This window comes from Megalopta genalis, chromosome 3, assembly GCF_051020955.1.
Source record: "Megalopta genalis isolate 19385.01 chromosome 3, iyMegGena1_principal, whole genome shotgun sequence".
Taxonomy (NCBI): Eukaryota; Metazoa; Arthropoda; class Insecta; order Hymenoptera; family Halictidae; genus Megalopta; species Megalopta genalis.
This window is the reverse complement of record NC_135015.1, coordinates 5,553,962-5,578,267: the sequence shown is the minus strand read 5'-3', so window position 1 is coordinate 5,578,267 and position 24,306 is coordinate 5,553,962. Positions and strand designations below refer to the sequence as shown.

General features: G+C 42.8%; 1 protein-coding gene and 1 long non-coding RNA gene across 8 annotated transcripts in view; both read right to left on the bottom strand.

Moving 5' to 3' along the window:
• The window catches only part of Rbp6 (RNA-binding protein 6), a 1,210,230-nt gene that overhangs the window by 577,334 nt on the left and 608,590 nt on the right, over positions 1-24,306 (bottom strand). The window lies entirely within an intron of this gene.
• LOC143259001 (uncharacterized) overlaps positions 2,220-24,306 on the bottom strand; it is a 37,083-nt gene continuing 14,996 nt past the window's right edge. The window contains exon 2 of the long non-coding RNA XR_013032897.1: positions 2,220-2,698. This is a non-coding gene — a long non-coding RNA (uncharacterized LOC143259001). The remainder of the gene's footprint in view (positions 2,699-24,306) is intronic.

Below are 24,306 nucleotides of genomic sequence, written 5' to 3'. Positions count from 1 at the left end.
GGTTTTATGAAAAGCGCGCGGCTGCTCGATAGTATCGGAAAACCCGACACTCGGGAGACGTAAACGAAATCCCTCACCACGACAAGAAACACGGCTGGGATAATTCGAGTTAATTGAACACGCCAAATTCGCCTCGTAAAATCTTGTCCAATAAAGTAATATTATAGGTCATAACACGTGGACCAACATTCTGATCAGGATTTCACGTGCGAATAACTTCTTCGCTGACGATACTCGGCCGTATATTGTTCTATACAAATCTTGAAACGGTTCGAAACAACGGAATTTGAATTCATTATTTAGTAAGGGTTTCTTGAATCGTTGCTTCGCGAGACATACCGTGATGAATCTCCCAGCGCTTAACATGTATTAACACAAAAAAGAACTGACCCAGGAGTTAAAAAGTTATTTACTTGTCAAATTCAACACCAAAAGTTGTTGTTGTACAACGGTTTTCTGATGCTACTAAATACTAAACAGGCGATCGGCACATCGTGCGTCGGTGACCGGAAGTTTTGACAGCTACCGGATTCCCGTCGATCCAGGAAAAACTCGTCGGATAAAAGGGAAGATAGTAATTTATCGGGCCGACGATAAGTTTACGCGTCAAACTCAGTTCCTGGAAAAAGGAACACCGGATGACAAATATATCAACAGCGAGCAAAGAGTTCGCTAAAAGGCCGAAACAGTAAAATCTATTAAGACTTGTTGACCCTGAGAAGGCGGAGCGTGCTTGTTTCTCGCATTAGGGAAGAAACAATTCCTCCTATTAAGAAAACAAACCTCGGGAAACTTTCTGCGAGGGCAACGTGCTCGCACGTTCACCAGAACCGATCAAAGATAGAAATTCAGATGACGAAGGGGTAGTCGCAATGAAACGGTCGCTTCCATCGGGCCGGCGATTTATAACGACGCGGTCGATAAGGTCAGAAGCGTTTCTCGAGGTAAGTAGCGTCACGGATTTGCCACGGAACTTCCATTTTACGCCTATAATACGTCAGGGTGTTCGTGAACGTGGTTTGCCGTGGTCTTCTCCGCTCGGCTCGCTTCCCGTTGGGGGCCAATACCTTAAAAGCATACCTCTTCACCCCGCTTGACCCCGCGCCAACCTTTGAAAACACCCTCCGGAACAGTCACTATCAGATTCGAAGCCTCGACGCAAGATAATCCTTCTCTTACATCTGCCTCGAACCTCTCCATCCCACGCTCGAGCCCTCCTTCCCGTTCCCGCTGGTTCTCCCCCGCTCTACCCCCGTTTTACCACCCCGAACCGTAACCCAGTCTCTTCTTTTCTTTCTCATCGTCCCTTCTAACCTTACCGCTGAGTGTGAATCGACGGTTTTCGCTATCAACCCCGGCTTATTCGCAGTAGGTGGATCCAACCCTCCCGCAGACGCGTATCACACAATTTTTCTACTCGCCGAACCAGCTTCACGGACGATCGGTTCACGATGTCTACTCCACGCTCTTTTTCTCCCCGTCTGTCTGACCGTTTCCTTCTCCCTTTTTTTTCCAGCACGTTCTACCCCATTCTTTCCTCGGCTGCTACTCGCTTTTCCTCTCCTACCTTTCTTACTTTCTCCGCTACTTGTTTGATCCTACCGCCACAAATTACGACCCTACCGAGACGTCCGCCGCATGACCGGCTGCTATTGAGCAACCATTCACAACTTTTTTTCTCATTGAATACGTTAGACAAAGGGCGACTCCTTTCGATAGCTTTTTGGGGTCGCCCGTTAGCCCGGCTGCAATTAGATCAGATACTTGGCGATTTGGCTTTGGACTCACTCTGCTGTGGGAAATTGTACGGTTACTTGCGTATTTCAGGATTTTCTACAATTGATTTACTTCTGCCGTTGGTTAATTTGTTTGAGCAATCTTGAGAAAATTTAATATGTTCGTGAAATATGTTTTCGTTATCCAGAAATAACACGATAGACATGCATTTTTAATTCAATTCAATATATATCTCAGTAAATTTTTCAGTAACATTTTCAGGAAATATGTAATACATTGCTTACATTGCAATATTGTTTTAGTTAGCGCATGTGACAAACAAAACAAAAGTTAAAAATTTTTTAAAAGTAGAAAAGATTAAAGAAGTAAAATAAAAATTGTAAAAAGATATAATTAATATTTTCGTTGACATAATACAAATCTTTGTCTTAAGTTAAAGGGTAACACTAACGTTCAAGTATGAAAAATGATTTAAACGAACATTCCTAGATCTGGGCCCTTTATTGTTTCTACATTCTTCATGTAAAAAAATATTCCTATACTTCAAATTGTAAACTTTTCGTAGACTTTTTATACCGACAATTTTGCAGCGTCTCTATTCAAGTTCTAGTCAATTAAATCTGTCATTTCAACCTCGATATAAGAGAAGCATTATGTAATATACAAAGGATTTATTATTAGTTTCGTAACTATTTTCATAATATTATTCAACAGAATCGCAGGAAGCTAACGGGGCAGGTATTAATACAAGAACTGGTCTTTAATAAATACTGTGTCCGAGTGGGGCTGTCCAGCGCGGAACCTTCAACGAGCTCGAATAAAAACGCTGATGTGCAAGCGCAGCACAGCGACCGGTGCAGAAAAAAATTTCCATTAATTGTAACCAATTCCATCACAGCTGGTCAACTCACCGCATGAAAGCGATTTCCAACGCAACCAGGGTTATCGACGAATTACTCACCTGAAACAAAGGAAACAGAAGGATAACGATGAGTGATCGAATTACCGGAATCGGATAAAAAAAAGTACGCGTCACGCGATGCGTATCACATTCATTGTTCTATCGAGAAACACGCATCAAACGGTTCAAACATATTCTCGCCAAGAGTCAATAATTCAGCAATTTCTACGCTAATCGTAAAAATCACATTTTCGCGAAGGCTTTATGAATTCTCTGATGTCGATTAGACACCTTTGCACTTTCACACAAAAACCTTCGATCCGATATTAAGTTAATAATGGGCCGCGGATCTGTATGCAAATCTTCATTTTGATGAAGTATTTTATAGTATCAGGAAAATGAGGGATATATTTCATGTGAAGAATGTGTAAATACCATAAATGAATAAAGATCGACGAAACCAATTTTTTGCTTCAAAATTACACAAGTCACAATGCCGTCGCGCATCGTCGTCATAAATAATAGTTCAGTAAATTTATAGACCCATGCACCACAATAAAAATGGCATAAAACTTCACTGAACAAACTCCTACAATTTTTATACAACGCCGCGAACAATTTTCTTTCGACGATCGGCGTTTTTAGCGTTCAAAATGAGTTAATCAATTGCAGAGACCCATGTAAAATAAAATGAAAATACCGAACCAAAGAGAAATGCTACTTATTGATTGTTAAGTTTTGTTTATATTGGTCTCCCTTATTGTTAGTGTATTTTGTAATATAAGGTTATGTTAAAGTTTTATGCTAAAGGAAATTGCTGACCTACTAACCAGGCCCATAAATTGAGATAGTCAATCATTCATCTAAAAATACCTAAAATAACCTAAAACAGTGTCTCGCAATTTTCTTGGAGCTCAAATTAAATTCAAAGCTATTTAAATATATTTCCAATCAGAGGGTATACCAGCGAGCGTTCGCGCAGCTATTAGAAGCAACTAATCGTTGCCATTAAAAAAACGTCCCCTCCCCCTCGAAAAAAGGAGCGCCGGGAAATCTACACGCTTTAGTGACAGAGCAGAATTCCTCCGGCTACAAATTCAACTTCTCCGTGGGACGACATCGCGGGAACATTTACGTTGCTCCACCCACTCCACCCCCTCACCCCCTCTGTTGGCCCCGCAACCCCGCGAGAAACTCGAAGCTATTTTTACGAAAGGAACGGGGCGAGTGTCGCGGACGATAAATCATTCGAAGGTTCCACCTACCGCATCCACCCTTCGCGGAGCGGCTTGGTTTTCGCTGGTGTTGCTGCCGCTGCCGCTGCTCGGTAACGAGTACCTTTCATTGCCCGCGCGCAGGACGTTGCCGGGGAAAAGTTAAGAACGATTTTTCACCGTTAGCAGCGTCCGCTGTAAATGAATACGAATTGATTCAAAGCCGCCGCGTCCCGAATCGGTCTGCGACGCAACGACTTCCGCGAGAGATCGTTTGTGCTCCCTCCTCTTTATGTGTCCGCGGCCCTGTTACGAAGACCTACATTCTAGCTAACCCCCAGCAACGCTTCACCGGCAGCTGAATGTACTCGGAAATTTGGAACGCGATCCGCAATCTCGGTATATTAAAATTTCATGCCGGATGCGTGTGCCCACCGGAATTAGAGAAAAGCCGCGGCTCATTCAGCCGTCGCGAGCCTCCGCGAATCAAAGGACTGCGAGAAGAGATGCCGAAGACGTTAATGGGCCAATAGGAATTAGGAGAGTCGATAATGACGCAGACAATTTTTTTGGGAGGATCGAAGGATTTCTACTATTTTTGTGAACTATTAGCAGGAATCTCTCTCAAATAAGGGTTGATAATTTTCAACACATCGGTTTGGTTAACAATAAACTTACCGAGCTCTGAAAATGACGAACGCGTGCTATTTTATAAAAATGGCGGGACTGAATCTGTTTCGTTTTCTTGCTGTTTTTTTTTCTATGTGTTTAACGTCGCACCGATTACCTTGGTTATTAGCGACAATCCATTAGAGATGACTATATTAGATTTTACTGTAGAGCTTGGATTGTTTTAGGAATGGCAGAATTTTTGACATTTGCTTGTCACTTCTAAAGTTACTACGGAGTGTTGATACAATTCTGGCTTTATATATATATAATGCGGAATTCTATGTATTTGAAACAGTCTAGGAGAAAGTGTTCAATTGTGATTTTAGAATTGCAAATGTCGCACATTGGAGGATGAGATTTGAAGATTATATATAGTTGTGTTAATTTATTTATTTTTATTCTGTTGAGTATTACTTGTTTCCTTCTATCCGAATGTCTTATGTATAAGGTTTTGTTGAGGAAGCTGTTTTATTACAATGTAAGCTTGTACAAAGGAATTTAGTCAATTGTTTCGTAAAAAAAATCTTCATAGTTTCAACAGTTTAAAAATAAAAAATGTGACATTGTTAGAGTGATATTAGAGAGACATAAAAGAGTGACATTATTAGACATACTCTTATCAGAGGTCATCTTGAGTCATCTGTGTTTTCGAATTTTTGGTAAAATCAATTTCGAGCGATTTGTCACGAATTTCGTGGATCGAGTGCTCTAGAAATTCACAGTCCAGTTTTGCGCGAGCAGTTATTTTCAAAATACAGTAAAGTCAGCAGTTAAATATTGCTTGCCATTTCTCCTTGAAATTCGACACGTTTCACGTTCCGTGACGGTGAGCCGTATACTTTCATCGGGCAGATTGTTTTATTAGAAATACCCACCGATGAAAACGTTTAGTGAGCGTTCTCCAGTCACCTCACGTTTGTCCCACTTGCAAGTCACCCGGTAGGAAATCAGGAAGGGACTGTCGGCTGTCGTAAAATAACCAATAGGGTTCCCAGTATGTCCCCGGGTTCTAAGCGATTCAAGTAGGGGGGAAATATTCGGATGCTTCGCAGAGGAGAAAAATATATACTCTGGCTACGTTGCATCTAAATGAAACATCTTTTCTTCTGGGCGAGTATCTAATTTGTCAAATTTTAGACAATTTTTTTTAATTGGAATGCTGTTTAGTACATAATTCATTTTACGGTTGTTAATTCTTATTCTTCCACTTTAATGTTCTAGTGGCATAATATGAAATTAATGGAATGGAAAGAAAAATACATACTTATCTTCCTAAATTTCATTTTAACACAACCTAAAACTTCGAAAAGCACTAAAAGCGACGAATTTCTGTTGCTCTGTAAGAATGATAAAACCTATTTAGACCTAAAATCTATTTAGACTTCTCATAATTTTTATTACAATGAATACTCGGACTGTGAAATTCATTTAATAATTTCCTATGAAGAAGTCTCTATAATTCCAGCAATTTTAAAATACAAAATGTAAAACCGGTCATTTTGACCGGTTTGATAAGTTTAGTGTTAAAGTGAAAACTGTATTAAAATGACAAAAATTTAGATGAGTCTAAAGAGTATGAGAGTATCACTTTAGAAAAAATAAGTCATATTGAGACACGAGCCTGACCGCAAGGAGAGATCGATAAAGCAAAGAAATGACATAAATTTAGATGAGTCTAAAGAGTATGAGTATCACTTTAGAAAAAATAAGTCATATTGACACGAGCCTGACCGTAAGCAGAGATCGACTAAAGCAAAGAAATGACATAAATTTAGATGAGTCTAAAAAGTATGAGTATCACTTTAGAAACAATAAGTCACATTGACACGAGCCAGGCCGTAAACAGAGATTGACTAAAGCAAAGAATCAAGATAAAAAATTAACATTTCCCTTAAATATCAACCTGTAAAGATCCAAGTCCTAAAAAGTAACCTCGCGCAAATCTGCACATTTACAACAAGAAACGAAGAAAACCATGCAGATTTTTTTGAAAAGTTCCAGGGATTAAAACATGCTACGCTGTATCATATTTTGCAACATCGGTGGATCGAATAAAAATCCTCGGTCCAATCGCGACCAATAATTTCGCAAACGTTGCCGGCGAACTTTCACCCTGGAAGCCTTTAATGAACCTGTGGACGCGAAACGGCGGCCGCGATTCATCGGGGCGACCGCGGACAGCGGCGTAACAAATTATTGCAACAGTTCCTGCACGCGGGATGACACATTTCGCCGGCTAAACAAGGACCCCGGGGAAAAAATGTGATTCTGAGTAGCAATGAGGGAGGGATTAACGATTCGGCCGGACTCGGCCGGGAGAGATTCATGGGACGCAGAAGTTTCGTACGCGGGAGAACGATCGTCGTTATTCACCGGTGGCTGAACGCGGGGGTGGGCATTTTTTTTAATGCGTGCCGCGGAATAATTAAAATGCAACTGGTATGCGCGTGACGCTCGAGACTTAATAAATCACCGGCACGTTGCGCGCCGCTGTAAAATCCGGCGTTATTTCGCGCCCTCGCGAGAGCTGCGCGCGTGCCGCCCATTGTCTCTCTAACGAAATTGTTTCCATGTGATATCTTGCGGTTCGTACTTGGTCCAGGTCCGGCGACCGGTTCCGTTTCTCCGATAGCCGGGGCCGGAGGGAGCCGGTTAAAAATACATCGTAATCTGTTTCCGCGTTAGTTAACCGCGGCGCCCGGTTGCAACCGCGTTAATTGTCAGGTTCGGACGGACGAAAGTATCATAGCCGAGCGCGTTGCACTGTACTGCCGTGAAAACGCTCCTCCCGGTTAGTTTGACGTTAAATAAACCGACGCCCTTTGACGTTCATGGTTACGTTAAACCATCGGGTAACGAGGACAGCGTATAACTGCGCGTTACACCGGAGGATCGGCCGCTAACGAGCCGCTTCTTATTTTTCCTGCGCTTTTACCGCTACCTTGATGAGCAACTCGCTCGGAATTGGATGACGACGATTAGATCAGCTATGACACCTATTATCGCCACTAGGCGAGTGGACACGCTGGAGTGCTTTGATCACCGGCTGGCCGATAGAATGAGCTCGAGATCAGGAATAACGGTTTAAAAATCCTTATCGTACCTGTAATTTACTAGATTCGTTAAAAAATTATTTACTTTCGATTTCTAGATCCTGATGATTGATTTATTATAAAAGCTGTCACGTTTAGTTTGGCTAAAGATTGTATCTGCATTAATTGCAAGAAACAGGACATAAATAGAAATGTATTAGGATTGTATTAGAAATGTATTGTATTTTAATGTATTAAAAGTTAATGTCCGATAATGTCATTTCAAGTTTCGACACGTCTACATATGTTCAAATGGGACATGAATGTTTAAAGTAACGACGGAAATTATATTGTACAATAAATATCAATAAATGCATGAAAAATGTATTATTTTCTTTCACTTCACAAACGGACAGAACATTCCGGTATACATAATATTATTACTGATAATAGCATTGAGTACCTTAAAATGTTTCATGTATTCCCTTAAAATCTGATCAACTCCATGCTCTGTGCGAAGTCAGACACATTATGAAGATTTCACGCATTCTAAATCGCAACAAAATTTCAGACACAAAAAGCAGAAATTGTCACAGCATCAATTAACGTAGCTGTGAAAGAAATCGTAGTGCGAGGGATTTAACCTCGAATGGACTTCGAAACAATTTAATGGTAAAAACCAAGTAAGAGTAAGAGAGAAACAATTTAGAAATAAATAAACAAGAAATGTTATGAAAATCATTAGCAAAAATCGACAGTGCTGCGAAGCCAGCGAAGAAGCTCACAGAATGCAGTGACACCGCAACTCCGAAACTCTGCTCGTTCTCTATGAAGCAACCCGTTCACCTGTAATCTATGATGCGGTACAACGACGCGTGGGAACATCGCAATATCGAGCGATCGTTGCCGTGGCAGTGGAGAGTTTTGCCAATCTGTCCGTGGCAGGGTAGGAACGGTTTCTTCTGGCAGGCGGGTGTCCGGCACCGGTAACGCGATATCCATTAACGAGGTATGTTTTGTCAGTCATCGAGCTGTGAATCCGCGTCATTAGCGTCTCGGTGCCGATCTCCATCAGTCATCCTTACCCCTGGATGGCAAACCGAATTCGCAATGCGCCATATTTCAGATTGATGGATCTATCCCGTTCCTCGGTACATCCTTTGCCGGTTCCCGAGCGAAAATTCTCGGTATTCTCGGCCGTACGATTCGCGCGGATCGCGCGCGGCCGCACCACCAATCCGACGGCCATTAGCTATCAAATTATTTCGTTTACCGGGCTCGGACGTTAGGAAACGTTTATGCGCGTGTCACGATGATTTATGGGATACCGCAAGGCTCCGCATGGTAGCGGGCCTTAGGCACATCCCGGACGCCGACGCGTCCCTCGGAAATAATCGATGATGGAGAAATTATGTGGGTCGTGACTCATCGAGCTGCTCTTCCGGTGATTTTCTTCGTTACAACCGCTCGCGGCGAGAAATCGTTGCGGCCGAAAGCTCTTCAGGATTTATGGAGCGTGAAACCTTCCCTTTCGAAAAACGAACACCTTTCGTGCGGGGAATATTCCCCAACGGGGCTTCCGCTTCTAATATTTTTCACTCGCACGCATATTTTTAATCCTCCTCACTTCCTGATGTCAATTTCACACTATTTTCCAGTTTCAAAGTATATTATTCTGCTAGTTTTAGGAAAATTGCGACTTTTAGACTTTTAACGTGAGTTACAGTGTTCAATATTTCATCTAAAATTCGACATAATTTAAAATCGACGCCGACGAAAATAAGGCGATTGCGTGCCCAGCTGCGAGCACGCAAAAATCTCGCGCGAAATACACTTTTTGTGTACCACGTCGAGCTCAGCTCTGTTCGATATCGTCGCGTAATTCAGGTGAACGAAACTAGCTTGTAAATACAATAGTGGCAGGTGTTTACAATCCGCGATACAACGAACACAGGGACCATCGATTCTTTATATCATAATTTGAATCCGTTATTTAATTTCCTTATATTCCCAACAGTGATGGTCGTCAGGGTATTGCCCTAGAGGCGCGCTGTTCCTCTTTGGCTTTTGTCTTCTCAAAAATCGCACTCCTTATTTATTCTTCGTGTGTGCCTAATTCGTTCAGCATTCCGAGGTAACGAGACGATCAATAATAATTCAATTCTTTGTTAACTTCGCGACTTCACTTCTTGCAAAAGTCAGTGCAGATATCATCATCCAGTATTTGTACAATAGATTCATCTTTTCTTCTTCTAATTCACAAGTTATTTTTTCTACCGCCTTATCTTAATGCTTCTGTTTAACCGTTTGAGTCCCAAGCAGCGCGATCGCGCTGTTTAGATCTTGTATCGTGATCAAACTTTAGTGACGCACGTACATCGCATAGCTGCTTTTTTCATTTTTCTTCTTTTTGCTTTGTTTGTCAATCTTGACGAGCGCTATCGCGCCGCTTGGTTCTCTTCGCAATCAATTAAGACAAGCACTATCACGCTGTTCGGCATTTTTCGACCGTGTTTTCTGAATAATCCCTGGGACTCAAACGGTTAATATCCTTTAATACAGTTTTAAAATAGTCATTGTGTTTTAAAAGGTGTACAAACACTTTTGTGGGCCACTGTATGTAAAAAATGTGAAGAGAACATTGTATAAATATGTATTTATTTATCTTCAAGAAAATATTTTGTAAGAGAAGTTATTTGTCTCTTATCATATCGATCGTTTTTTAGATAGTGACAATTTAACACACGAGGGACACATTAAGTCGAAAAAATGAGGGTGCAATGAGGGTTAAAATATAAGAATATCTCTTACGATTTTGTCTCGTTGAATTTGCTTCAGATCGGTACAAAAAACCTTTTGTGTTTTGCTACTTAAACGATGTTTTAATATTTACCATTTTCCCACGCGAGATTTCCTATATTAGAAATAAAGCGATTTTCCTCCGGTAAATCTCTATCGCGAGTCTTTTCAAATTTTTCCACGACGAAGGCTGAACGCGTGGAGATTTTCCAATGCTAGTTCGCCCGTACGCCTCGCCAATCCGTTATTTTTCCACAGGCGTATGAATATTCCGGAGTAACAGCGCGGAGAAACCGTTTCTATGGTAAAAAGAAGCTCGAGCGTACAGTAAATAACGCTTTACTCGTGTAAGACCCGCAAAGAGGAAATAACCTCTGACGGTTTGTTTTTCTAAAAAATATCTTAAATTCCACGTCTAAGGAGTTTATAAAAGCGAGATCTTTTTAAACGCGTGCTACAGTATTTCCCGACGAACGTCTCAGATACGAATCTGGCAGTTGCACGATTCCGTTCGACGATTCAGAAAAAATGGAATAGTGATTTTGATAGACAATATTTTCTTTCCTGTTGCTGTACGTACTTCGTATATGCTTGGTAACTGGATGTTTGTTACATCACAGTTATTAGTTTATTACAGTAGGTGCAAAGCATCTAATATCCAAGTGTTTGCAAATCTATCAGCCATGCGAATTAATACATAGCTAAACTTTCGTCGCTACATTTCATGTATGCTTCTACGATAATATTCTTTCTATTATTTTATTATGTGTATCAACATGTATCGGATAAACGACGTTGAAGACAACAAAATAGATGTTGCGAAATAATCTCGGTGTCGCCTCTGAACAATTTTAAATAATTTGCTGGATAATATATAGTTACTTGACAAACTATTTTCGTTTTACAAACTAGTATAATTTCTCGTCTATAAAGTGTGCAACACTCTTAGACTTTCAAAAACATCTTTTCGATCAAAGTAATGGTTAATTGCTTACAACATCGGCATCGCTGAGCTACAGTGGTTCACAAAATTTTCGTACACCTTTTAAAACGCAATAACTTTTTGAAAACTGAACTAAATGACTTGAATTTAAGAGGGACTAGACAGAGGGACCAGACTACTAGACGATTGCTAAAAAGCTTTCTTTTTTAACGTTGCTATTCCTTAGAATGAAAAGAAAAAATTAAAACTCGTTTTTTAACTTTTTTATCTGTGCCTATAAAATTTATAAAATGCTTTTTGTAGATCTCGGTATCTTATATGCGTGCTGAAAATTTGATAGAAATCGAGTCGAGCTACAGGCGCTGAAGGAATTTAAAAACTGCAGATTTCTTACAGTTTTTGCTTAAAATCGCGATGAAGCTGCGATTTTTGCGATCTTTAATTTGTTGTAACTCATAACAACGCGAACCGAGTTCGACAAAATTTTCGACACGCATATGAATTACCGAGATCTACGAAAAACATTTTTTAAATTTTCGTTATAGGCTATGATAAAAAAGTTTAAAAACGCGAGAGATCTTTACCTTTTGTCATTCCAAGTAATATCAAAATTAAAAAAGCAAAGCATCGTCTAATAGACTAGTTCCTCTATCGTCTAAAAAAGTTCAAGTAATTTAGTTCAGTTTTAAAACAATCATTGCGTTTTAAAAGGTGTACAAACACTTTTGTGAACCACTATATGTTATAGAGTGGTTCGATAATTTCAAAAATAAAGTTGCGATTACCGAAATACTGAGACAGAGAATGAATTTGTACAGCGAACGAATAGCTTTGTGGGCAATTTTGGGAGATAATTACCGAGGGATAGGTGCGCTAGGAAGTTAGTAATTCCCCGTGGCGGAACTTGAGCGGTGATCACGGTAACACGATAATAAGAGTCTGATAATACGCGTTCCAACAGGAGACTAAGCGGAATACTCCATTAGGAGAGAATTTCGACGGAGGATGATCGTTCAAAGGAAGCTACCAGGTAAGACAAACTTGGCCTGACAGCGGCCGATCAAAGTCAAGAACCGGAGCCAGTCAAAACAACCATTGTTTCCTGATAAGGCAACGGGGACCGGGGCCCGGCGGGGGCCTGGCAGGAACAGTATATGTGTGTAGCTCGCCGAGTCTCCGGGCGAGCCACGGAATCTAGAGAAACCTGGGACTACCTACTTTACACATTCATGAAGCGGTATCAAAGACCGTCGAGATCACTGTCTCCGCGGAGCCCCGGCGGGAATTGAAGCGGAACGTGTCCCGTGTGTTTGCGGTAACCCTAAAACGATCGATCACCGGCAGCCTCACGAGGTGCCGACCCAAGAATCGATGTCGTTCACGACGATACCGCCGCAGTAACGTACTTCTACACGTGTATCGCTGCCGGCAGTCGTACCACCGAAGTCACCCGGGCCACTAGCATTTTGATTAATTGCCCTTCTATCAACGAGCCTCTCCTCCGCCGGTCGACATCAGGATCAACCGGTGACCCAATATTTTCGCAGGATGATAAACAGCTGCCGGGATGCTGTCCGGGATCCATCCTGCTTCTTGCATGATCTTACCCTCCGTCGCTTCGTTCTGCTACCGAATATTTATCCCGTCGGTTTCGAACTCGCGATAGCACATTGTAAATGTGGTTACGAAGATTGTTGATTCATCGTTTGCAGCGGTGTTATGAGTAACTTCTGTTAGTAGTTCTTCGAAAGCCGCGCCTAGTCGACCGCTCCTAGCATTTACTTATCTTCTGGGCACTTTTGCACGCGAGCGCTATGGAGAACTAAAAATCAGCTCTCAGCGAATGATCGAGAAATCGATCGGATCGATTTATTGCGATACTCGACGTTCTGGCAAAATATTAGATTGTCCGAGTGAAGAAAGTGAAAGCTCTGATAATGACAAAGCATTATCGAACAGATTCGGACAAGCTGATGTTTCGATGGAGAGAGGAACAAGAGAAACACAGTCGCGGATTGTAATGCAAAAATTGAGAACAGTCGCGAAACCGCTAAAGGAATGGAAAAGTAATCCTTCAGAAGGGTTGCGGCCGGTCCTCCGTCAACGGGAATCGCAACCAGCGTCCGCAATCACATTTTTTTTTGTTCGTCGGACCATCGCCGCGTCAGGAATTTCTCATCGAAAATTCCACGGACAGGCGAAAAAGTTGCAAAGGACAGAGATAGGCCGAGCCGAACTTTCTTTCCGGAAGCATTAACGCAAAAAATCCGTCGGTCCGACGGCCGAGAAGGATATTCGATGGAAGTGGTAACGGTAAGAGTCGCGTTGCAAAAAAAAGAAAGAAAGGGAGAGAGATAGACGGAGGGAGGTGGGAGGGTGAAAAAAAGGAGAAGAGAGAAAAATTCCACCCGCCCAGTGGAAATTGCAATCGCGCTTAGGACACTATCGCGAGGCAGTCAGCAAAAACAAAGGCATTTCGGGCTTGAAGGGGTAGAAGGGACGGAACGAGGCTCGTCAGACGCGCTTGCTGGCTTTAGAAATGAAAGCCCGGTGACAAGGGGTGGCGGTGGTGTCGGCGCTGGCCCCTGCGACGGAACCACCGGGATTGCAGAACGAACGTGTAGATAAATGGGCACAAAAATTTGGACAAAGCAAACCGGCTACCGCATACCGGGAATACTTCTTCCTCCCTTCTTCGAGCGAAACAACCCCCTGCGACCCGCCGTGAACCCTCCGCTCTCCGTCCTCCACCCACGCCGACGTTCGTCGCTCGACGACAAAGAGGCCGCGCGGAGACGATGGTTAAGGACGTAAGAAACCGGGCGAGTCCTCGCTCGAAATAAACGTCCTCCACTTTGGTCGTCTAGCACGGCGAAACAAATGACGACGGGAAAACACACCGGTGAAAAATATTGGTAATAAATTATCTCATCGCACGGAATACCGCGCAATGTGCTCGCGAGACACCCGCTGACGTTTTTATGTCTTCTCTCGAAACTAATCGCGTCGGACGCATTTCTCATTCCCGCGCAATGAACGCTCTCCGATCGATAAACTTTGCTCGATTACGTCGCTCCATCTCTTGCCTCCTTCGACGCTCCGCTTCTATTCATCTTGGCTATTCTATTATTTAAGACCCTTCGCACCTTCCGCAATTTCATTCCGATGATTCAGATGGCCGGTGAAAATGTGTTCGGTAACTTCATTTATTCCAGCATTTCGTTTTGGTTGCTTTCGTTTCGGATGTCTATTGCGCTAGAGCTTCTATTTCAAATTCTTTCTTGCGAGTATCTCGGTGCTCATTTCGATTTTTAGTCGTGTGTTGCAAAGACGACTACAACTTTATGAATGGTACAACTCTGTAAATGAATGGTACAACTAATGAATTTTATACACGGTATTGTTGCGAATCACTCCGTTTCTCTCGCGTCGCGGCATTTTATTTACAATATATGAACTGTAACACAACTCGATAAAATTATATTTCAGATCTTTCAATTTGAAATGTTGCTCGTTCGACAGTCCGATCTCCACTCTCCGATTGTCCGTTGGTAACACTCTTCCGTGGCAACTCCTGTCTTCTATTATTTTGAAAGGAGTTATTCACAACAGAGCAGTTTCACATTACAGCGACTTGATTTAAGTCGCTATAACGAGCGACTTCTGATGCATAATCAACTAAATATGAACGTTATTCATTTCTTCTAAATCGAAACAAAGTTTGATTATTCTGTTATCAAAATCTAGGAATGAAACTAAATGAAGACATGCGAGATATAAAAATTGCTTCGTTCTATCAGGGAAATTATCTAGAACGAAGAAATACTGATCAACGTAGATGTGGAAGAAATCGTAATGAGCGAAATGAGATCGTATAAAAAAAGGTAAACTTGTATGAAGTTGCTTCAAGCACTTATTAAAATTGTAACTGCGAGGTTTGTATCATGGGAACGAACTACGAATATGCGAAGAACATCATTGTTGTCTCTAAAACAAATTCCTTAAAGTACAATTTCAAAAAACTAATTTTAGCACGGAATTCGATGTGCCGGTGAATATGAAACGGTCAGAACGTATTCCGAAGATGACCGTGGATACACATGGTGCGATTCGCGCCGAGATAAATCAACTGGCCCGGCCCCTTTTTCGTTAGTTGTAATTCAAGCGAAAACGATGGCACGTGACTCGCATACTCGCGGAGCGACGAATAAAGCTCGGAGACAGTCGGTAATCGATGGTGGAAAGGTGCACACGCGTGCCTCCGCGAGTCGACGGTATCAGCTCAGAGCGCATAAAACAATTTCTCGGAACAGATCGCATAAAGTCTCACCCAACTGCCATAAATTTCTTTTCTCGGTGCGCTACGATGCTCTTCCAACTTTCAACCGTTTCCACTAAAACCTTCGAGCACCCTCGAGTACCGTGAGCTCCTTCGCGGTGTTCCCTCCAAGGATCGATCCTTGGAAGCATTCAAACAAAAATTATTTTCTACGGAACTCTTGTAATCGTCGACGAGGCGAGCAATTCCGGCGATATTTCAGAAGCTCCGCTCGCCGACGCGTAGAACCTTCGCTCGGTTTCACGGAGAAAAGGAGGAAAATCTTCCGCGAGGAGGAAAACTCGCTCGTGTCGATAGAATGATTATTATATCTCTGCGACACGTGATATTGCGAGTACTCGCGCTTTCACTGCAATTGCTGACTCACAAGAAAACGTTTACATTAATAAAGACGTTTCTATTTTATTTTTATTGCCAGGAATAAAACGTTGAACTGTTTCTTAACCGTTAAAAATAATAAATCCACTTGCTGTTCTTATCAAGTTTCGTTTACGATCGCCACGATTCACGAAATACTTGTCAACGGTAAGGGACGAAGATTTACGCGACTTTCGTTCCGTGTGCATTTGTTTTACGCAAAGGAAAATCGCATAAACGGTCTCTAAGTTTGAAAGACAAAATATTGGAAATCAAAGCTAGTATAAAACTTTAGAAATACATATTTATTTTACATGGCTTAACAAAGAGGTAATGATCAGATTTCAAAAAACAATAGTAAATTTTATTTGGTGTCACTATCGCTACTTATATTTAATTTAAAATAATTAACCTTTTCTTTTTAGTCGACACTAGCTCATCATCTTGATCGCTGAAAATATTTGGAAATTCGACTTTTCCGGATGTTTTTTTCCTCAATATTTTCTTTTATAAAGCTTTCATTTTGCCGATATTCGCTACAAAATTTCATCAAATTTTTCCGAAACTTTTCAATCTTTTGGCTGATTCGAGAGTCTCGCAAAGATTCACCGACAGTGTAAATTTAGATGGCGTGTAAAAGGTGCCGCATACATGAAGAGGTGAGTGATTAGAAAGTTAGGTACGCGGAACCTATTCGGATCACGTCATGAATAAATATCTTAAGCGCGAGACAAATATCAGCACGAATATATGGTTAGTAAGGAAGCATTACGAGAGGGAAAGAGAGAGGGAGAGACAACAGCGCCATTGTGCGTTCCTCTTTGTTGAGTTTCGAATACGCTTTCCGAATGTAAATTGGGTTTTCACGCGGAACTTTCACGGTAAACACATTCGTATGGGGATCGTTTAGTAGTCACGTTACCATTCCTAAACCAAACAACTGCGATTAAAGCGCAACCAACTCTTTTACGGTCGAATGATAACGATGAGAGATCGTTCGGCGAGTTCGACGGACGAAACTTGAAAATTGCGATTCTTCGCAGCTGAACAATATAGAAACGTTTTGAGCGCGTTAACACAATGTTCGGAACTTTTGCTATAAACCATTGGCAACGATCATTCGGGGGACTTGGACAAACGGCGTTGGTGTACGACGGAAGCTTTCGGTATCTTTCAAAACCTCTATGTATCTACTAATAGCTGAAGTTTCCCGCCGACATATTACCGTTTGACGTCAAATACGGGGATTGCCGCTATAAGAAGCTTTACCGAACGCGTTAGACGGTCGGTGAATCGAAAAATAAAGTGAAAATCGATAACAACTTACGACGGAAATTTCATCGTCGCTCTTATACCTGATCTTATTAGAATACCGGGCAGATTTTCAATACTTCCACGGTAAATGGGGAGTAAGTCACCGGAAACGGTAACTGCCTCGGGAGAGAAATTTTTAAGCCCTGGGAAAGTCGGGTTCGCAAATTTTTCTCCGCAATGACACTTATTTCACCATTAGCCAATCTGGCTTAAGATATACCGAGCAATTTAAAATCATTGGCAAAAAGAAGACCGAGCCAAACGTCATTGCCGTCATTAAGCTCTACGTCATGAAACCGAGTTCTCTAAAACATTCGCGGATAGTTCTTAAGAAAATAGACGCGGGCCAATTTGTGGATCACAGTTTCATGAAACAATGTAACGGGAACACTGAATAAACCCAGTTTGGAAACTGGAACAAGAGGATCAACTATTTATCATTAAATCTACAGAGCACTAAAAACGACTGACGCGTGTTTTATAGTACAACTTAAAATTACAATTAAGAAATTTATCTGATTATTTCCTAAGAACAAGACTTCGTAACTTGAACAATTTTAGAAGAAGAAATGAGAGACCAGTCATTTAGACCGGTTAGAAAAGTAGCATTTCAGGTGGTTTAGAAGCTGACAATTTTATTCGGAGATCTTGTCAGCGTCTAATAAAGCTTCGAAATTTTTCGAGTGCGCCGTTATTGAAAACATTTTCTCGCGTGAATTTATTCCCGCCCGCCGTCATAGGGCAATGAAGTTGTCGAACGGCGTATCAGCAGGAAGGAGTAGACGAAACACGATAAATCTCAGAGCGGAACGGCGAGAGCGTTTGTTCATCCTCAGCCCTCCATATTCTCCTTGACATTATTAGAGCAGGAAGTCGAAGCCACTATCTCGCGGAACGTCCTGGAGGAAATCTCGTGTCCCCGGCAAAGAAATATTTACATAGCTGAAAGCATAGAAGGAAACTCTTACGGACGGTTCGCGTTCGCGACGAATTGCAAATCAATGCAAATTCCGTCGCGGCCGCGTTCGTGAAAGCACACTCTTCAACCGGGCTGTGCCGGATTACGTAAAACACTCGGGCTCGCGGTCGAGCGTTTAGTTAAAAAATCAATTAAACCACGCCTCGGCATTCGTCTTCGTTCTTTGCTGCTCGCTATCTCGGCCGCCTCGCGACTCAAGCAATCTTCCTGATCACCGTCAATATCTACTATCTGGATTATTAATTTCATAAAGTGCCGCGTTTTGCTTCCCAACCCGGGTTTTATATTCCATTAAATGTAGCTTTCACGTTGCTTTCCAGGCGGTTCCATGATTACAATCCCTCCCCCCTCGGCACCCTCCGCCGCCTCCTCTTCCGTCCTATTATTTCTTTACCACTTTAACTGCTTTGTTTCTTCCAGCCTCCCTTGCTCTATCTCATTTTCCGGGATATCTCGCGCGTCCCTTATAACAATCTTTCTCTATCAGCTCGCCGCCATTCCCGTTTATCCCCGTAGCCAGGTGGGACGAAGAGACGCAGGTACGCGGATACGTAGGATAAGGAGGGCGGAATCCATGGCGAAAGAGCGCGATGACGTGATTCGAGTGGAGCGGAGCGGGCAGAGGGGGGGTCGGTTCGAGATAGCGCGTCGTTTGCGCTATCAGTGCACTTAAGATCTTGTGGCTGGCGAGGAGAGGGCGGAGAGAGGCGAGGGACAGAGAGACCGAGAAGAGCACCACCGAGAAACCTCGAGGTCGTAGCAAGTGCGCGGCGACCGTGGAAACGAGCAGGACTATGGCTCGTAGTTGCGAGCGTCGTCGACGTCGTGGTCGTGGTCGTCGTAGCCGTCGTTCGGGACGATGGTGTGGCGATAGGAAACCGTGGAGATGGCGACGGTGCCGATGGTGGTGCAGCAGGGTTGAATATTCATTCGCGTTACATATGGATCAGCCCTGAACGGCATGGCTGGAACGAGCTAAGAGGAAAAGAGTGTGGCTAAGCGTTGGGGAGGGCGCGCGCCGCCTACGGATTCGAGTTAAGGGCCTGAATATTGCGTCCTTCATCCTCCTCCTTGTCCTCGAACGATCGGTCGGCCAGGTGCTGCTTCGCGCCTTGCCCACGAAAAAGAGAATGATCGCGGCGCCGAAGTATGCAAAGGTGTCTTTGATAAGAGCGTCCTATCTTTCCTTTACGCGCCACCACCCCGCGAAGCCGACTGCCGGCGTTCCCCCGCCAACCGGCGGGCTCCGTCGGACGATTAACATATTCCGCAGGAATTAGTTAATGTTTAGTTGGTTTTTGGCAGCGACGCCTCGAGGAGTCGTTAAGCTACTTGTTGGGGAATAATGGCGGGATAAATTAGATGGAAACCCCGCCGCTCGCCAGACAATGGGGACCCGGGCTGTTTTGTATTCTATGAGATTGTGGTTTTAGAGTCTCGACGGACCAACTGTGTAATTTTTGTTCCGCGGAAACTGAATATTCAGGAAGCCCGCGCGAATGCCGGAATCCCCGGCCCCTCGACGTCTGGGACTTGTCTTGCCCGTGGGCACAGGTGTTATTTATTCGCCGGCCAAGATTTACTGGCGCTTCCTTACGTCATCGCGACGAATCAGAGTGGAAACGCTCGCTTTGATCACGATTTTCTCGCTGAAAAATTCCTGGCATTCGAGCTGTGATAACATCGCCAAAAAACAATCGCGCGACGATCTGTCTGGGTGTATTCTGACGCGTAAAGCACATTCTCCGCATCTTACGTAATCTACATGTGTGCACTGAACGTATTACACACGAGTTAGGTACAATTCCTACCGCACAACTTCTTCATTGAATTGTTTCAATGGTAGCTGCACATTTCTCATTCAGAGTGAGATGAAATCGTGAACAGAGCGTGGATAATGTTTTTGATCTCAGATCGAAATGGCCCCCGACAACAGTTGCCCGACGTTCGTCGATAATTTCGCCGAAATTTTTAAAATCCGCGTCCACAGCGATTAATCGGCCGGCCCTGTTTCCGTTTAGGGTCCGTCGTGATCAGCAACGAAAAAGCACTCCAGTTTTCTTTTCAGAATCAAATTGGAATCGAAGGGCGATAATTACAGAGGCTTAATGGCCGCTTTAAATACGGGCCAGCGTCGGATCCTTTCTGTTCCTCTCGTTTGGCGGTACAGCGAGTAATGTAAACTGACTGACAGACGAAGGAGTGACCGAAAAGGGGTTGGGACACACAATGGCTTTCGATGCCTGGAAGGTAGACGGCAGAAGGAGCCCGGGAGCCAGTAAATGGATCTCCTCCGCATCCCGGGACCGGAAATGAACGAAATGGCCGCTAAGCGAAAAGGGTTCCCTTCTTTGAGGCTCCGAGCGGTTCAGAGATGGACGCAATGTCTCCCTGATAACTGTTGCGGTGTGAAAACAGAATTTTATTCGAACGCGGCCTCCCTCGTTCCTCACGGTCCGCTCATCGATTATCTGACGTTTAATAGACTTTTTCCAAGCGCACTCGAACCATCGATGTTCCATTCTTCGGGACAGTCGAATTTATAATTCCGTAGCGGCGCTCTAATGACTCTTCTCAACGTTCCGTCATATTCAGGAATTATTTTGCGCATTTTGTGCATCTCGTAAACTAAATCCGTGCGTTTACGATTCCGAGGAAAACCAAGGCATACTCGACGGAGACTTTTTTTATGCGGTCATTTGCTTTTTGCTCCTACCGGGGCGCTGTTCAAAAGTATAATTCCGCTATAAATGGAAAATACGCGTTGGCGAAGTTCGTTTGGATGTACATATTAAAATAAATGACGATGAAATCCGGAAGACTCGGTTTACGCGCAGCCTCGAAATATGTGTTAGCAAACTAATTTGTAATTTTTATTTCGATTTCTTAAGCTCGATCGTAGATGTATTATCACGAGAAGGTGGGAAACTTCTAACGACATGAAAGAGTAATGATAGGAGGGTACTATCTTGAAAAAACCGCTGATAGTAATTGTGGAGCATGCAATTAATCATGTTTGCCGCAACACATCGATTTTCTACCAGTTTTTCCCAAAGTACGGTTTCACCGATATGTATCGCGATTAATCATTTTGAACGGTAATAAAATTTTGGAACTAGCGAGAATTAGGGTATCCCTTTTCACAAGGTACCGACAGAAATAAATGACAGTCATGTTTCAAATCAAGTCCCCGCCTCGTCCCGAGATCACTTTTAAGATTAGACTGTTCGTTTTTCATTCTACGCGAGCACGACCAGTCGTTTTATATACAAGAGGGGGAATAATGACTACAATAAGGCCTGAAGATGATATGGCATTAGTGTCGAGTACGATGGCTCGCGTATTTGTCAATAGGTGGCTGTTAATGACAGGGCGCCGTCCCCCGTCTCGTAATCCTCCCCGGATTCGCCCCTGTTCTGCGCATCCTCCTCTCTGTCACAACCCCTATCTCTCTCTCCCTCCCTCTCCCTCTCTCTCTTTCTTTCTATGTGTGTATGCGTGTGTCCCTCTCTTTCTTTCCGCTTTGCTCCGTCCCCATCTACAGTAACCCCACCGAACTAACTACTTATCCGTCCGCTTATAATCCTTCTAGGTTTCAACTTATTAATTATGCCAATTTGAGGGACAGCTGTCGAAGCAATTCATGGAGTGACTGCTCCCCGCGGAATAAGTACGCCACTTTAGCTAATGGCCACAAAGATCGCTCTGGCCTCGCCTAATATGTTCCAAATAAATTGTTGCAGGGATTCTGGAACTCTGCGTATCCATGTATTGTCAATTCCAATTATCATACAATGTCTTAGATGTATGATAAAATGTCTCTGGCCTCGCCTAATATGTTCCAAATAAATTGTTGCAGGGATTCTGGAACTCTGTGCATCCATGTATTGTCAATTCCAATGATCATAAAATGTCTTAGACAAAATTAATAAGCAGGGTAATTTGGTGAAGATAAATTAAAACTATCGAGAATTCTCTTTTCATTTTAGCAGCTGCGAAATTCATTTAAGAGCAGGCTAAATCGTGAATGTGTAAATATTGAGGATTATATGACCATTATGGAAGTTTGTATTTGTATTATAGAAGTTGGTATCGCGAACCAGGGTACGTGTTTAACGTACGAAGAGAGAGTGAAAATCAATATTTGCGTTCTCTCATTGTGTTTCCGCTCAAGAAGAAGAGCCTGTAAAATTTGCAGTGAATTTGATCATTCTTCTGATTTTTAAGTATTAGGTCTACCGGAAAGTTCTGTCCGATAGTGTTACTTCAAGTTTCAATTCATATGCACATGTTGATTTGAGACATATATGACTATCTCTCTTTATCATTGCATTTACACACGTGTACTCTCCTAAATAAACTGAAACAAAGATGTCTCATGTCATTATTAAGTGAGACGCGATCGTGAAAACATGGCTACCGATGATAATGCCAGACCACATGCTGCTTTGGCGACTCGTCAGAAAATCGCAGAGCTAGGCTGGGAAATTCTGTCACATCCACCATACTCCCCAGACCTAGCACCCTCCGATTATCACTTGTTTCTCTCTTTGCAAAACTGTTTACAGGAAAAAAATTCAAAACTGAAGCTGATGTCAACCAACCACTAGTTGAGTTCTCCGCCTTTAAAAATAAATCATTTTTTAAAAATGGCATTTACAAGTTGCCATCACGCTGGCAAGAAGTCATAAGTAACGATGGAAAGTATATTCTACAATAAAAATATTATTAAATGTATGAAAATTGTGTTATATTTCAATTCAAAAACGGACAGAACTTTCCGGTAGACCTAATACAAGGAAACTCGAAATATTTAATAATTCAGTATTACAAGCACAGGAACATAACAAACCGAAGCCTCAGATTTCATCACCGATAGTATCCCGAAATTTGTAGTCAAATAATTCTCTCGACTTTTAACATCTGTCTGTGTTCAGATCCCGAGGGCAAGAAGAAAATCAGGACATTTAAAATCGAGTGGTTGCCGTCATAAACCAGAGGACTCGCTCGGCAAATCAACGTTCGCCAGTTCCGCGTTTCCGCGCAAGACTTCCCGGGATGCCAGTGTGCACGGAGAAGCGTAGCGGATAGAGAATAGCAAAGTGTTACAAGATACAAGGCGCGGGAGCGATAAAAATCAGGGATGTGATTGAACGCGAGGCAATAAAGCCTGTTCACGCGGCGCGTTCCGCCGGCACGCAAATTTACCGTGACAGAAATTCGCCAGTATAAAACTAAATTGGCAGTGCTCAAAGCAGCAGCGTCGGCAGGCGGCGGGACGGTTTTGTAACGAAGGTAACCGATGAAGACGACGAGGAAGACAGGGGCGTGCGCTGGTAAGCAATAAAGTTACGCCTCGCGGCGCACCGGGATATCATGCCGCAGAGGGCTCTAAACATTCTGCGCGTCTATAAGGCGTTAAGCGCAGCAGCTTTATTGCCCTTCGGCCAACCAGGATCGAAACGAGAGGTGCTTTTATGAGCGTGAAGCTTAGGCTCTCTGTCCTGATACCGGTTAACTTTCGCGATCGTTATCGGGCTGCACCCGCGGCCGTCATTGTGTCTACTAACGACAGAACAGATGCATCAAGGAGGTTTCCACCTAAACGAATTTCTCCTTAGTCGCATTGTACTAAAACGAATTTATGGGGGAAGGGAGGAGGGCGTTTAACGCGTATCCCGCACAGAAATTTCACGGAACCGCCGATTACTTGTTGCTATTTCACGTTCTATCGATCCGTTCGTACATTCTGCGTAGAACGCCTAACTTCGGATCATAAATTGTGTGCAGCTTGAGGAATTTCTGATAGTACCTGACATTGCATCCAAATTCTTGTCGGCAGTAATCTTTTTCGGATTAAAATTAAAATATTAGATTGTCAATTGTCGCGTTGTCAATCTTTTTACAAATTTAGAATAGAGAGGATATCTTACTAATTCTAAAGGCACAAATTTATTTGCTTTTTGCTTCTCGAAATTCTTGCTGAAACGCATCGAAATCCTAGTTTGATGAATGTGGA